At 41.8% G+C, this 16305-nt stretch overlaps 1 protein-coding gene and 1 non-coding gene across 7 annotated transcripts in view; one reads left to right on the top strand and one right to left on the bottom strand.

The window, feature by feature from the left end:
• NRIP1 (nuclear receptor interacting protein 1) overlaps window positions 1-1638 on the bottom strand; it is a 75927-nt gene extending 74289 nt beyond the window's left edge. For 2 of the 6 annotated variants that reach the window (XM_050333791.1, XM_050333790.1), the window contains exon 1: window positions 1474-1638. The gene's annotated coding sequence lies outside the window, so the exon portion shown is untranslated. Of the gene's footprint in view, window positions 1-548; window positions 568-1212; window positions 1352-1473 lie in introns of those variants that run through there. The other 4 variants (XM_050333794.1, XM_050333792.1, XM_050333795.1 and 1 more) reach the window with 2 other exon arrangements.
• Window positions 1639-14243: 12605 nt separating this feature from the next.
• TRNAD-AUC (transfer RNA aspartic acid (anticodon AUC)) lies at window positions 14244-14316 on the top strand. Its single transcript has one exon. It is a non-coding gene; the product is annotated as a tRNA-Asp (tRNA).
• Window positions 14317-16305: the final 1989 nt, after the last annotated feature.

Genomic DNA, 16305 nt, shown 5'->3' on the forward strand with positions numbered 1-16305 from the left:
ACTGCTTCCTCCCCACAGGTCTTCCAGACTGGATTCACACTCTTTTTAAAATAAAGCTTTACGGTATCTCTGAACATTTATAGTGCCATGACTCAGTTAAATTCTAATCAGCCTGTGAGCTGTCAGACACTGCAGGCAGGTCCCCTCAAAATAAAACAAGCAATAATATACTCTCCAGATTCCAGAAAGATGAAGCAAAAGAGGACAACTTCCACTTAAGCCTTCTTAACACCACCACAGTCCCAAAGCCAGAAATCCCACTGGTTTTTTCCAGCACCTTCAACACGTGTCAAGCATTTCAGCTGAATCCTTTTTTAAACTGAAAGCCCAGTAAGCCACCAGAATACGCAACACAGGACGAGAAGAGAGGTGCAGCACAGACACACAAGGCTGTCTGCTCGCTACACCGCTTGCCCTTGTTTTGCCCACACCATGTTACCTTAGGTCTCACTGCCTTCCAACTTAATCACCCACTGACACTTACAAAGAACAGCCTCAAACAACGCTGAGAAAGCGGAGGGAGGAGAGAGGGGAGATTAAAAAATCACCTTTAAAGGGCTTCGGGGACACACAAAAAAAAAAACCCTCCATGTCTGGAAAAGTAACCTTTAGTCTAGAAGGGGAAAAACAGCGACGTCCCTAAGGGAGCCCGAAGCGATGAGAAGGCATCTTTGGGGGGCGCAGGGAGCCACCTCTCCGGGCGGCGGTGGCGGCGGCCGCGGCAGCCCCGGCGCTGGCGGCGGGCCCGCAGGTGGCGGCGGGGCGGGCGGGCGGCTCCGCGCCCGGGGGCGGCGGCGGGGGCAGCGTGGCCTTGCCCGCAGCTGCCGGGAGCGCGGCCGGGCGGCGAGCGAGGCCAGCCCCGAGCGCCCGCACGGCCCCGGGTGCCCGCACGGCCCCAGGCGAGCGGCTCGGCGGACAACTCGCACCGCGAGGTGTCCCCGCGAGCCGGACTGGGGCGGGGGGCCGGGCGCGCAGCCAGCGCTCGGCAAAACACTCGCGGGTCCCGCGGTGTTGGCGGGGGGGCGGCTCGTAACTTTTTCCGTGCCCGCGGCTCCCCCCAAACCCACCCCCGGCCGGGCAAACTTTCCGCCCGGCCCGGGGGCGCCGGCGGGGCTCCCCCCCCGGGCATTGTTCGGCGGTGCCGCCGCCCGGCAGCGCGGCCCCGGCCCGCCCCGCTCGGCCATTTCCCCGGCGGAACAGCGCCGCACTCACCCCGCAGCCGCCGCGGCTCCTCCCGGGCCGCCCGCCCGGAGCCTGCCGGGGCCGCTCCGCCCGCAGCCCCCCGCGCACGCCGCGGCCGGTCCCGGCGCGGAGCTCCGGAGAGCGGCGGCCGGCGCAGCCCAGGCGGGCGGATGGGTCCCCGCGGCTGGAGGGCAGGACAGGGCAGCGCAGGGCAGGACGCGCCGCCTCCCGCCACCCCCCGAGTCCGCGCGTCCTCCCCGCCGTCCCCCCCGCGCATCCCCGCGCACATACAGGGCGAGCCGAGCTCCGCTGCGCTGCTCCCCGCGGCTCGGGGCTCTGCTGCAATGCCTGCGAGGCTGACTTTCAAAGCCTAACCCGCAGCCGCGATCCTCCCTCTCCGCCTTCCACCTCGCCCGCCGCGGCGCAGCCCGGCCCCTCCCCGCGCCGCGCCATTCATCTCTCCAGCCAAGTTTCTTAACCCTTTTCTAACCCCCGGCGCGGGGAGGGAGGGAGGGAAGGCAGGGCGGGATGCAGGGATGCGCCCCCCGCCCCGCCCGGGGCGGGCAGGGCAAGGCAGGGCGGCCGCGCCGCACGTACGCGAATCGCATCCCCTCCTGCCCTCCCTAATTAATCTGACCGAAGGCGCAGAGCCCCCGGGAAACAAACTTGGGAGCGACAGGACCGGAGGACCCATATTTAATGAAAACAGCTGTGGCTTAAAAATAACACCTTTTTTTTTTTTTTCTTTTTTTTCTTCGGCTCCCCTGAAATAATAGTGGGGGGGGGCCGCTTCGAGTGTTACCAGAGCTTACGTTTTCAGCCTGTCCTCCGAAAAACACGCGCTAGAAACTTTATTATTATTACTATTATTATTATTATTATTATTTATTATTATTATTATTTCGAAGGAAAAGCCGGGATGCTCCCGGCAGCGTCACGGGGAGGGAGGGCAGCGGCCCCGGCACCTGCGACTGCTCCCGGGCGGGCTCTGCCCCGGCCCTGGCAGCTCCCGTCACGTCTCTTATCGCTCGGCCCCAGCTTCCCGGGAGCAGAGAGCATCCCTGCCGGCTGGCGCCAGGGCGGCCCGCGGTCCCTGTGCCGCTGGGAAAGAGGGAAGGCGGGGGGAGACCCCCGGCACCCCGCGGGAGCAGTGCCAGGGACGGGGGCAAAACAATCAAAGCTGTCTGCCCATGTGGCAAAAAAATACAATCTGGGAGAAGAAAAACACAGCTGGGCAGAGCTTCCAACCCTAACCAAGCCCTCCATTTTGGTAGGTGGCATCCCCAAAATCTCTGCTGTCAGAAACTGCACTGAATGCCAGGTCGTTCTTTAGACTTTGCTCCCACCAAGGAGGGGAGCACACCCAGAGACACAGGCTGAACTTGGCTGCACACGCGAAGCTACAAAGTGCATGCGACCTTCATCGCACCTCCTGTGTGCCTGTGTTTAACAAACGTCTGGACGCGTCGCACGCTGTCTGCCAAACGCTCTACAGAACACTTCGCGATACTTTACTTCTAGAAGTCAGCGACTGAGAAAAGAGAAACAAATCTGTTTGCAAGTCACATACAAACTGCGTGATAATTTCTGCATTAACACATGCCAACATTTTAGTTTTAAAACTCAGGTAAATTAAATCATCTATTCAAGCATCTTTTTAGTAAGAGAGTTGTATTGTTAAAGAACATAGGAGTTTCCACTTTAAATAAAGCAAAACCTTTTCACTTTTGTGAAAAGCTAAATATTTTAACCTGGAGATACCATGAATGAAAGTGGATGTAGGAATGTTAAGCAAAACCTCTTTCACTTTGGAATGTACGGATTGTGTACCAGCTTAGAGCGGAGCTAGTAATGTATTACTTGACCTATTTTTTTAAGCCAATGAAAGATTTAGGTTAACTTCATCATCGTGTGTTTTTAACCACTTTCTTCCAGACATGCAGCAGCCTTTTCTAAAGCCATTGCATGTCACAGTGTTTATACAACAGTCTCTTTTTTTGAGAGCATAAGTCTCATAATATAGCCTGATCATACTTCCATTAAAACAGTAAGTTTTGCTCTTCGTTTCCATAGTAGACTCATTAGCAAATTCTGATCGTAAAGAAATTATCTTTAATTTTTTTATTTCACAAAGAATCTTCATCTCAAATTTTTTTCAATGCTAAGCAGCTGAATTATCTAGGGAAAAAGAAATTTTCTCATTACTGCAGCAATTTATCTGCTATTTCAATCAAGAGTGTCTGTAGTAGAGACCTCTTTCATTCTTAACCTTAGGGAACATGTTACGTAGATGAGAAACCTACAAAATGAGGAATCTTGGACAAGCAACAGAAAAAACGTCCATGTAGAGCATTTGTTAAAATGATTGTTGTTAGGTAACTTAGAGTTACCTAAGTTGCCTGAGGATGCAAGTTTCAGTAAGATACAATCAACTGAAATTTTCTTAAATAACGCAGTGTATAGAATTAGTAGATTGTTTCCAACACTTAATATTTGTATCACACCGAGCTGTCCATATTTGCTTAACTATGAGAACTCAAACAATATACAAAATAAACACTCCATACAAGTAAAGGAAAATTTCCAGCACACAGTGGAATCTGCCTCTCAAAAAGTATGAGAGCACTGATGTGTGTATTTGTTGGTCCTTCCTTTGCATTCTTCAACCAAAATTAAACACGGTCACCCCCCACACATAAAAGATAATCATCTATGGATGTACATATCTAGGGTGGTGTCTATACCTTCACTTTGTTACAGACATTAAAAAATCTGACTTTTTTTTCAATTTTCTTCTTCAAGGAGAACTCATCACTACAAAATGCCTTTAAATGGAAGGCCAATTATGACAGGAAAGCAAAAACTACCTTTGTATTGGTCTTGGAAAAGAAAAACAGGCTTATAGAATTTACATTAGAACTTATTCCCAGAATTGCAAGCATTTAATGAGGAGCTGTTGGAAGTGTACTTCAGTATATCAGCAAACCACTTCTTTTTATATTTATAGGAATGTATAATAATACACTCCCTGCTTTACAATTGTTAACAGAAAATCTCCAGACAGAAAGCTATGTTTTTGACCTAGTATGAATTCTATCAAAATCAGAATATAATTGTGATTCTGACATTTTTGAAATACATAATTAATCTGTGGGACGACTTAAAAAATGGTTAAATAAATAGTGGATGCACCCACAGCTTTCCTTTGTTCACTCTGATGATTACAATAATGCATTTAAAAATTATGAACAAAGCTACAGTTTCAGTAACAAACTTTAACTTGCAGAAGTAGAACACACTGGTCTGTGCCATACAGTAAAAAACCTAGCAGTCATCTTAAAAAGAAAAGGACAATGCTATTATACTGTTCACAAACATTTTTAAGCTAATGCTAACCTATTTTTAAATTACATAAAGTGCTTTGAAGAGCTTGGGAGAATTACAATTGCTCTTATTTTGATTTTCCTTTAAGGTTATCTCAGCTTCTCAAAAAACTAACTGCTCTTAAACTACCTTTTTTCTATCAAAATAATTATGGCCTTGCTTCATGGCATCCAATCATGATATGAAAGGCTTAGGATGTGGTTGAGAAGCTAGCTAGCTTTACAGAAATGCATTCCCAGAATAAATCTTCCTCTAAAATAGTTTGTCAGCCTTACATGGACAAATAATGAAATTCCATCTTTGACTCAGCCTAGTTCAATTCATGTAATATGTCAGATTACCCACTATTTCAAAGGTGCCCTCACAGAGGATTAAAGCACCTAGTATTCCAGAACTTAGGCAGGCACACACACACAAAAAAGCCAAAACCAACCAACCAACCAAACAAAACAGAAAAGAAAGTTAAAAAAGGAATCATTCTTATTCATTCAATAAATGACTTCAAAAGAGGTTTAGCTAAATAAATTATAACCATGTGACAGTGTTCATCCATAAATCTGAAGTAGTAAGGTGGAAAAGTTTGCCATTCTTCAGGAGTTCCATCTAGGACTAACTGAAATCAGTGGTAACCCTACAAGTGTTACCAGAGGAAGAGCTGGTCCAGGGGAGGGTTTCTGCAGGATGTATGGTAGGACATGACAGCAGCAGGTCTGCAACTGTTGGTGGTGGAGTTGAATTACACAATAACATAAAAAGGGAAGAGTTAAGTACCCTTTATATAGCTGAAAGGTATCAAGAGTACACACCGCTTGTTACTTTATCTACCTACATTTAAAATTATAAAGGTATTTGTATGCATCCATAACTCATATCATTCCCTACAGGAGCTGGTTTCCTGCTTCCTTTTTTTTTTTAATAACACATTTTACTTACATTTTTACAAGTATTTTGAAGCAGGTCATCTGAGAGAAATGTACCCTTAGTGGCTCAGGTCCTTTTTTTCTTTTTCTGCTTTATTTAAAAGTAGACTTCAGATCGTGACTATTTGTTCTAAGAGTAATAGGCAAAGGACCAGATGCTGGAGTCTTTTCAATTACAAAAACATTTAAAGACAGCTGTACCATATAAACTCTCATGGAGGAATCATATGCTTGCAGCATCTGGTGAGTTTTGGCCATGCCTCTAGCACACTGTATCTGTTTTGAGGCATGAGATAGGGTGAGGCTTATTTGGCCATATGTGTTTTCGGGATAGGGGTGTGCATTTTTTGACCGCAGGCAGGAACTAACACTTCAGGTCTTATATTTGGTGGCAGGAAATAAACATGGCTTTCAGGCCCTGTAGCACCTTTCATGGAAGAGTCAAAGGGGTGTATGCTAAGTTGATATGACTACTTTATGTTAAATATTTTAGCAGAATGAAATACTGCTGTTTTTATTCAGAAGAACGCATCCTGTACTTGTGCATTTTCTGTAATTTCATCCCACTTGCACAATCAAACATTCAAAGTCTGTTTCTGAGAACATTGTTCTGATGAGTCGCATTGCTGGTGTGAAAGCATGTCCAGAAAACAACCATGCTGGAGTCACTACTTACAAACTGGCACGAGAAAATGCTAGTAGCACAGGTATTACACTACACGAGCACTTTTACTGCTTGTGGGCTGATGGCAATGCAAAGGTAATGTTTGGGAAGGTTGTATGCAGGTAGCTGAAACTGTTCAGAACATTCATTTTCATTTCAGAATTCACGTTTCCCTCTTTACGTTGACAAAGATGTTCCCCATGTCAGCACTAACAGATTGAATGAGGACTGAAGAATCCTGCCATCTCTCACGCTCTGCACTCAGAAGTTACTCTCAGCAACGATTTTGTTTCACAGCCCCATTTTTCTGTCTGGCTAACATGGGATCTGGGCAACCCCTTGTCATGGTTCTCATGATGACACAAGCCATGTTGTTGAAACAGTATGTTCTCAAATAAAATGAACAGTACATACAAATTATGCATACGCGATCTGGCAGCCAGGACCACACTGCAAATGAATAAAGTTCTGGAAAGGACCATTAGGAAGCACCTAAAAAAACTAAGCTAAAGTGTCCTGTGTTTGCCCTTCAAAATAATACAGGTACTGGGCAAACGCTTCTAAATATATGAACACTTTAATTAGATATTAAAATTGCAATAATATTCTTTAGTACAAATGATACTAAGAGCTCTGACTCAAGTACATGAAACTGCTGTGTTAAGCTAAACTGTGCATCTCATGTATTTTTATTAAATATTATTTCCCTTCCTACATATTAGCTAATGTACAACTAAGAAATTCTGAAGAAAACCTGGCTTCTTTCTGCAGGTACTCAAAAGGGGGCTGGTTTGAAAACTCAGCCTCAGTTTTGAGGATTAAATATTCTCAAAAAAATTGGTGCTTACCTACCTAACATCACAGATTTAGTCACAAGTGATTAGTGTTTCTGTTTAGCTACAGATGCCTACTGAGAAAATCCATTTAAATTGTGTATCAAAAAACTCAAGGAACTCAAATCACTGGGCCAGGTAAGTTTAGATAAGTTTCTGCTTGATTGTATTTTATACGATGAGCTTATCAGAATCATATTAGCTGTGTTTTTATAACTGATCCAACTGTGTATCTTTGCATATTTTTATTAGCACACAAATATCTAGGTTTTATTAGAAGGCATTAGCCTCACTAAATGTTAGATATATAACAAATCCAACTTTGACGCTGTTGATCATCGTACCAGTAGTTTACATCTAACGTAAAACTGTGAAGGCATAGGAGTGACTCAACTCACTATAAACCACAAAGCAACAGTTATGTTCACATAAGTTACATCCCCTCATGGAGCTGGGAAATCTCCCTTGCCACCTTTTTTGCATATATTTTATAGAACTGCCGAACCAGGATTACTCTTGCTTTGAAAGGAGGGAGAGCATGAGGATACTTCCATTTATAAACAGCAGATACTATACCCTGTTTCTATATATGTAATTCTAACTTTGAAATAAAATAACTGTATCTTTTTTTTTCCTGATACTTGATTTTTAAAAAAAAGTGAAAGTATTTTCTGTGGAGAAGAGAATCCATTCTGAGCTTTGATGACTTAGCACAGAGAATATCTGGGTTGCATTCTTCATTTGAACAACATCCATTTTTCTGCATTACTATGGCTGAAAGAACTATTTTAAAGTGGAGAAAATAATTGCATTTTGTTAATAATTTGAAAGTTTAGTTTCATGTTCATTTGGATTGGAAACAACGTTGTAAGTCCTCCAATATTATTATAATTATTGCCCACCATACAAATTATTTGGGAAGCCAGGACCTTAATGTTGTTGCCTTGATAAAATACTCTTAAGAAGCCTAAACTTGGAAGCTCCTCTCATAGAGGGAGGAGGAGTTTATATTCCCAGGGGTTCCTGCTTCTTGCTTCTTTCCACATCTGAGGAACCAGATGATCAAGCAGCAGGAAAAAGAAATATTTCAAATGTCTTCATGTTGAATTTTGTCTAACCTGCTGTGTCTACTTTTTGCTTTGTTTTGTTATTTTGTTTAAGCAGAATACTGTCATCGCATACAAAATCCATGTTTTTCTGACAAACTCTATTTAAAATTATAGTGTCACCTAAAATCCCTTATTTAATGCAAATGATACTGAAACTCTTGATACATTCAGTTCTACAATACTATTGCTAACTTGCTTAATATAAGGGTAAGGAAGGACTCACACAAGTCCTTACAGGCATCTTTTAAAATATATTCTGTTCTATATCCCTAATAACTCGTAAATGTTTTGCTGGTTGAGTCCATTTTCTACCAGCAGAAACAGCAGAAAGATACAAAACCAGTTTCTTGAAAAAATGTGTTTGCAAAAAAGAAGTGTCTGTGTGGTTTGCCTAGAGCAGATTAAACTCTTGAAAAGGTGATCACTATTCACAATTATTTAACAAATACTTAATAAGCAGTTATATTGGCCAGGTCAAGACACAAAAATTAATTAAATCCATAGATATTTTTTCACCTCTCCCAAGCCACTTTATGCACTAGTTATTTGTAATTTTCTACTCATGCTGTCTGATTTATACCACTCATATGGATGCCTAAAGAAAGCTAATAAATTATACAAGTCAGAAAAATTCTTTGATTTTTGAAACAAATAGTTTCATGTGTTTCCCAGAGTTATTCCTACAACTGTAAATAGATTTTGTTCATTTCTTTTCTATAAAAAAAGGCATAAACAACTTACTGTGTTATGACTCTCACTATTCTCTGCTGAAATTCTCTTTCCCAGTATCAGAGATGGACTGCGATTCCAGTAATAAGCTGTACTTGGATTTATGAGTAAAACACAGTGTAAATCATCACGTGAAGACATGTAATTCTGTTTTCTGTGACTCATCAGCTTTTTTCCAGTTGCCACCTTCATATAAAAAAAAAAAAAAATTTAATTTGTGGGATAAATTGTATGATCCAGACACTGCAAAGAGAATACTCAACTTTTCCTCCTATTGCACAGCCATTCTCTTACGGGTTTTCATTCTTTTTTCTTTCCCCTATCTCTTCTCTGAGAGTTCAAATATCAGTGACCATTTTCATCAACATTCCTGCTAGAATACTTCTGGTAGAAAGAAAGAAAATCTGTAAACCAGAAGATAAAAATAAATCTGTTGAATTTTCCTCAAATTCTTGAAAACTGATAAAAATCATGAATTGCAGAATGTTTTGTCCACTTGTTAGGATTAATTTTATTGTCTCTTTGTAATCAAAAAATAGTAGCAATAAGCGTTATCTAGTTGCTAGAATCCATAAGAAAGCAAGAGATGCAACACTATGTACAAATTCTGTTTAAGTTGATGCACAACACAAAGCATAAAATCCCTCCATGAATTTCTATGTTATTTTACATCCCCAGAAACCAGCATCACCAAAATACATAAAGAATTTGATTTTGGCTTCAATGAGTATGGAATCAGACTCTATATTTCGGGTGGGATTTTTACTATTTAAAATTTTTAGCAAGACAGAAATGAGATGTAACCTTATCCTAAAGACAGGGTCTCATTCTCCAGCTACTTTCATTTTGCTAGATCTTAATGTTCTTCTTGAATGCCTGAGGAACTTTATCTTCCTGTTTGGCACAGTTCTAAATTGGCTTAAATCATATTTATCCAACAGTTACCTGCATTATATTTTCAAGGGTAATTTGTGTCCTTCTCCTAGAGCATTTATTTCTCATGCTCTGTAGGGTTCCATTCTGGCCCTGTTCTTACTCAGCAATCCAAAGCTGCCTGTGTGCAGGGTTGTTCACTGGCATGATGCTGGATTTCATTTCTATGCCGGCAAGACACAGATCTTGTCAACCAAACCAGCAATTTCAGACTATGCTATTACCATATTGACAAGCTGGTAAGCGTAAAAGCCTCCACGAGCATCAATTTTCTTCAGTTAAAATCAGAAAAAAAGCCCTGAGCTGTCCATGGCTGGCTCTTGCCATCAACCCAAGCCCACTTGAACTTCTAACCCATCTTTAAAATTCAACCCAGGTTCATTGGTTAAAAACCCTATTTTGATTGCAAGCTCTTCTTTCAGGGTTGCAGTCAAAAGATTAAGGCTTCCTATTATTAGTTGAACTAAATGTGCTTTGCTTATTGCTCACTCATGCTTTTATGTTCCCTAGGCTAGATTATTTTAATGCCCAGCTTGTTGATCCGCCGATGAGGCCGATTATCAAATTTCATCTTGTAGCAAGTTCTGTTTCCAGAGCAAATATTGTACAGACTAATGCATGTTTCGTACCTGCTGTTCTCTCCCAGTGACTACTAATACACCACAAAAATCTATTTAAGCTATTACTGCTCTTGCACTACCAAGTTTTTCATGAACTTTGACTTATTACTAAGAGATATTTGTCAGGGGGCTGATTCTACCAAGTTAAGGTAATAAAAGCTTTATCACCGAGTCCAGAAAAAAAATGAGAAGCAAACCCATATATTCTCTACTCACATTTTTAAAGCTATTGCATGGGCACTGGGTGATGGCTTTCTGCTTGTGTCCTGTATATGTTTCAGAAAGAGCTGGTGTATCCCAACTGGCAGATTCAGAAGCACTTTTCAGCTCCTGAATCCAGATGTTTGTGCACTATGGCTACATCCTTCATATTGAAATAAAACTATTTCTTTGCAAACTCTGATTTTCTTCTGACAGAAGTGCTCACGTGCCACCGCCCTCCCGTCAGGTTGATCAGAGGATTAGGACTGACAGAGGCAGTCTGGGCTGCTGTGCCCAGCGACAGTCTGAGTCTGCCACAAGCTGCACAAGATTTGTGTTGTTTTCTGAGGGATTCTGGCTTGTGAAGGTGCTGTGTCCGTCAGCTACCACAGAATAAAGAGCTGTTTAACTTTATTTTGGACCTTGTAGTCATTTGTAAGAATTTGAACTCTTGAATACTGACTAATAAATAAATAAATAATTCAAAAACCTGCCTTGGCAAACGAACAAGAGAACAGCCTGGTTTTTTTCAGGCAACCTTGTTCAGACATGTACCTTCTCAGGTGGGGCTACTGAAATTAGTGAAGATTCTCCATCACAAAACATACTATAACCTAAACCAGAAGCAGCCATGTGGCAGAATCACTGACCCACTTTACTGGCTTTCCTGGTGGCACCCCTTTTTGCTGGAGAGCTGTTTACTGATTCTCATGGTCCCTCAGCTTTGCGCACCCAGGTGTGGTCACACATATCTGAGGAGGGATCTAGTTTTAGCACTAACATGTTTTATTATTCATGTCAAATGTTTTATCATCAGTAATTTAAAAAAAAAATTAAAAATATTAAGAGTTATATTCCCATGACTTGGCTTTTAAATGACCAGAAATTAAAACTACCAGAATAATGTTACTAGAACCCTTCATAAGAACACAGAACTTCAAAGGTGAGTAGTGGGGAGAGGGAGGATTTACAACTCCCTAGCACTGACAACGAAGGTAATTTCACAACAGACTGCAGAACTTGTTTCTGTAAAGTCCTTACAAGAGCAAGAGTTGCTGCATAAAGGAGTACCACTGTTTAAAAGGAGCAGTTGCAGAACCTCTAAAGTTGTAGCTAAGAATATGGGCCTACAGGGATTATATTAAAGATTAAAATATTTTGGCTGTAGTGATGGTTATAATGAGAATACATCCACAGATAAACTGAGAGAGCTGAAAAGTATTTAATTTAGGTGGCAGCCTACAAAAGTTAATGGGAAAATGAGACTTGCTTAGAGGTAATCGATGGAGGGTACAAGATTCATTTTTTAAGTGTTAACCTTTTACATGACAGTGTGATGCTGCAATTAAAATGACAGGATTCTTTGTTTGGGGAATTTATTTTGCATTTCTAATTGTTTTATAATTCCTAGGTTAGGAGTTTTCTCCAGAAATTTCTGACTGACAGAAGTCAAGGATTTTTCACAGCAATACAATGGAATGAGTGAGCTTCACTGTACTGAGCAAAAGATTAAGCAGCAACTTGTCTTAATTATTGTGATTAAATTAAAATATTCTTGAATATTAATATTTTTTCTGGTCTATGTTGAATACAGACATCGAAATTCAATTGATTTCTTTCTAGTAACCCAATCCTTAAGAACTTGCCCCAAACTTTGAGCCACTTTGATGTTCAAAGGCTTTGGCTGAGATCAGAGATGAGAAGAAAAAGAATGGGGACCTCTTCACAATATTTTTACCTTTGAAGTGTCAGGTTAAAAGTACTATTTCTGTTTGCTTAAACAAGCAGGAGAATGAAGGATAAGATCATGAATTATGATAACAGACAAATGACAAATGTTTTGCATGAAGTACATTTCCTTGTCAGGAGAGAGAATGTTCTTCTAATAGATTTCCAAAGAGATTGACAATTTGTAGAGTCAATTACTGGGAAAGAAAAGATCTATCGTTGTATTTTGGTTTTAACCATTTAAGTGGGAATAAAGGATTCATTTGGAACTTTTCCCTCTGTTTTCCTCTACATTTCATACTAGTGGTAGCAAACATGCACATTATCCAACTGTCAACAAATCCCCTAGACTCAAGCCTGGAACAGTACATCCCAAATCTTCCCCATGAAAGTACTTTGTGAAAGCTCCTCTGTCATTCAAGATCATACTATTCCCTCCTCTATTTATTTCTAAGTGTCACTCAGCTCCATTCCACCAGCTTGGAAAAACGTCAAGAACTTTTATCTTCAGAGTCAGTTGCCAGTTCTGTTTAGTGAACAAGCCAGCAGGGACCTCTGGTGCCATCAATGCAGCTCAGTCAATGCCCCTCTCTTCAGGGATGGAGTATATCATTATCCCGATGGCTGGACAGAAAAAAGCTGCATTTTTAGAATAGTTCTCAGGGAGCAGTTACTGGAAATCTCCTCCCTTGAGACAGACTATTGGCAACAAGTTTTGCTGCTGTGACATGAGGTATTGCATCAAGGCCCAATCCTGCCACTAATAAAGTTAGTGGGAAACGTGCCATTCTTTTCAAGCGAAGTCAACAGGATTAGTGTAGCAAATCAGAGCTAAAAAACGTACCTTGCATCTACAAATGCAAATAGAAAGTCATCTCACCAGTGCGAATGTCATTTCACGTCTGCTTTCAGAATCTGGTTTTGTTTCAAATCAGAATAAGCCCCTTCCTCAAATTTAAAACTGACAATAAAGAAAATGGAAATTTTGTTTTCATATGACAACGTTTCCATTTTTGGGTTTGGGGGTGTTTATTTAAGTTTGCATCTAAAAAAAGTCAAGAACAGACTGTTTCAGTGTTGGATTTCTTTTTCCTCTTTAAAAAACCCAGAAAACCCCACCCTTTTCTTAGTTTCTTCTAAAGCAATGCATAGACCTTGTAGAGATCTTATTTTTTAACAAAACTATTTTCTGATAGAAAACAGTTCACTTCACACTTTTCCTTAATAAGCTCTAGCAGACTTTTAATTACCAGCAGACACATTACACAGCTGTGCTAGGAAACATTACTTAACCTGCTCAGCCTGAATGGAGAATTTGTTTTGATGTCAGCTGTCAGACCCATAGGCTCTTGACTGCACAAACAGGTAACAGTCCCACTGTCTTGGCAAGTGCAATCTTCCTATAGAGAAATAAGATGGTGCTGGGTTATTTTAATTTTTTTTTTAGACATAAATAAATATATAAATATATATATATATATAAATGTTGGTTCACTTTTTTCATAAGATATTATCATACTTGGCAATACTGGCTTTAATTCTACTTAAAATGACAGAACTGAATTGTCATCATTTTTAATGGGTGAAATCTATGCAGTTCATCAGAGGTGCTGTAAAATCTAATCAGAAATTAGACTGTAAAATTAATAGGCCTATATTCTCTATAATGCTGTTTTATAAATCTGGAACTGTAGCAGATCTGGAGTTTCCCACACAGTACAATTAAGCAGTGGTGGGATCTTCAGTTTAAACAAATAACCTATGAAATAGGTAGTACACCACACTAAAGAGCTAGTGGTTGTGTTTTACTTTGAGTAGTAGGGTGCCAAATGCATTAATTCCGTGCCTGGGCTTTCATTTGAGTGTATTTCTACACCACAGTTACAAGCCATGGGATAACTTCCCGCTGGTTTATTGTTTCACAGCTATTTCACAGAGGAGCCCCTGGTGGTCTAGTGGTAAAGGCGCCGCGCTATCACCGCGGAGACCCGGGTTCGATTCCCGGTCAGGGCAACTCCCGGGCAGGTGGGGCTCGTTAGCCTTAAAGGCAACCCACCTACGTCCTAAGGACCTCGCTGCCACCGTCCAAGCTCGCTTGGCCCCGGCAGATGAACCTTAGGATTAAAGGGTGGGCTCAGTTCCGCGCACACTGTGTCTCACCTAAAAAATCCAATGCGCAGGCTGGAAGGTGGAAAGACCTTCCCCGGATCTTCGCTCGCGAAGACTGGCCATTATTTCACAGAATCTTCTGAGTTGGAAGAGACCTGCATGAAGTCTCTTATCGAGTCCAACTTGTGAATGGCCCATACTTTTTACGAAGCAAAGGTTAAGAATGGCTGTAAGACACGCAGCCCTTGCCTATGAATATCCAGGTGACAGGAGGGCAGCGCTAACTTATCCCTGTTAGTCGGAGAGGAATAACAGCGGAAAATGGACGGGAGAGGCATGAGATAAGAAAGGAGCTGGTGTGCAGCCTTCCCTTAGCAGCAGCTCTGGGAGAAAGGGGAGCACAGCTCCTCAGCCCCACCTTGCTCCGGGGGGCGGTGGGAGCCCGGCCGTGGGAAGGGGGAGGTGGGTGGCGGCCGCCAGCATCTCCTCCCTCCCCTGCGCTTCGCAGGAGGACACGCGAGGGAAGCAAAGTCTCCCACGCCCCAGAAGCCCCCACAGGCAAATCCCAAGCGGGATTTTCCTCCCCCTGACGGCAGAGGAGGAGGGTGAGGGGGCGCCGTTTGCGGTGCCTCCCCTGCCCCCAGCAGGACCGGGCAATCTGGCCGAACATATGTGACATTATGTAATGCCGCGGGAGCCGCTGCCGCGGACGGCGAGCGATGGCAAGGAGGCAGTAGGCAGATAGCAAACCTTCCTTCCCTGGGCTGGAATGATTCACTCCTAATGATAATTTGCACCATTTTAGCGCCGAGAGCCTCCCGTGTAATGATTATACAGCGTTACCATAAAACCTCAGGGTTCATCTGCAGAAACATTTCTTACGCCGGAGTTCTCTGTGGAGACATACTTATAAAAATTGGTATGAGGGGAAGATTAAATAGATAAGAGCATAAAAACAGATTATGGAATAAATACATTCTTGTAGATCAGTTCAACAGGGAGGCAGGAGCTTACGCTCCTGATTCTCCTGCCGAATTCTGTCCTACTGGACAAGATTGCTTCTTCTCTGTTCCCACCTCAGTTTACCAAATCCGAAAGAATGGTAATGCCTTTTTCAACTCTTTCTCTGCCTTATGTAACCGTGCTGGAATACAGCAGGAATACCTTCACTGGAGACATTAGCACTCTGTCTAGCCTATGGAATCTGGATCCCAGTTTAGTCTTGGAACAAATAATTATCAATATATAAACATGCTTACTTTTGGGTTTGGATTGTGTTTTCTTTTCCTGTAGGTCCTGCTATTCATTCCATCTCTATCGCCATCCCAAGAGAAAAAGAAATATTTACCAAGAGCAAAAGAGCCAAATCTAGTAAAGAAATGTTTTGCTTTGTTTTTTTTTAAACAACCTGATAGAGAATACAGCGCAGCGAAAAAGATATTTAAATCCAGTTTTAAAAAAAATCTTTAGTAGTATTTCTTTATGTTAATAAAGCCATTCACCAAAGTAATCTTGTCTCACACCATTAGTGCACAGCAATACAAAACAAGGTGAAAACCTTTGGAAAAGTACTTAAAGCAATAAATCTGTAACAAGGAATATGCTTTCTCTCCATCATAATTGCACATTTAAAGGCCTCTGCTTTACCAATGGCAATTCAGAGTGACAATGCCCAGCTTAATGCTGTCATCTTTTAGCTACTATTATGGAAATAGTAGTTACTCAATTTTCAAAGTGAGCAATTTTATGTAGTTAATTGTGTAATGTTGTTTATGATTTTAAACCACACAATTAATATATTATTCACAGACATGCATAATGGACTCTTTGTATTGAATGATGGCTTAAGAAAAAATGTAACTGATTTTGCAGCTACGATGATTGATTTATGAG

The sequence above is a fragment of the Myiozetetes cayanensis genome, unplaced genomic scaffold (assembly GCF_022539395.1).
Source record: "Myiozetetes cayanensis isolate MyiCay16 unplaced genomic scaffold, myiCay2020 scf5-8, whole genome shotgun sequence".
Taxonomy (NCBI): domain Eukaryota; kingdom Metazoa; phylum Chordata; class Aves; order Passeriformes; family Tyrannidae; genus Myiozetetes; species Myiozetetes cayanensis.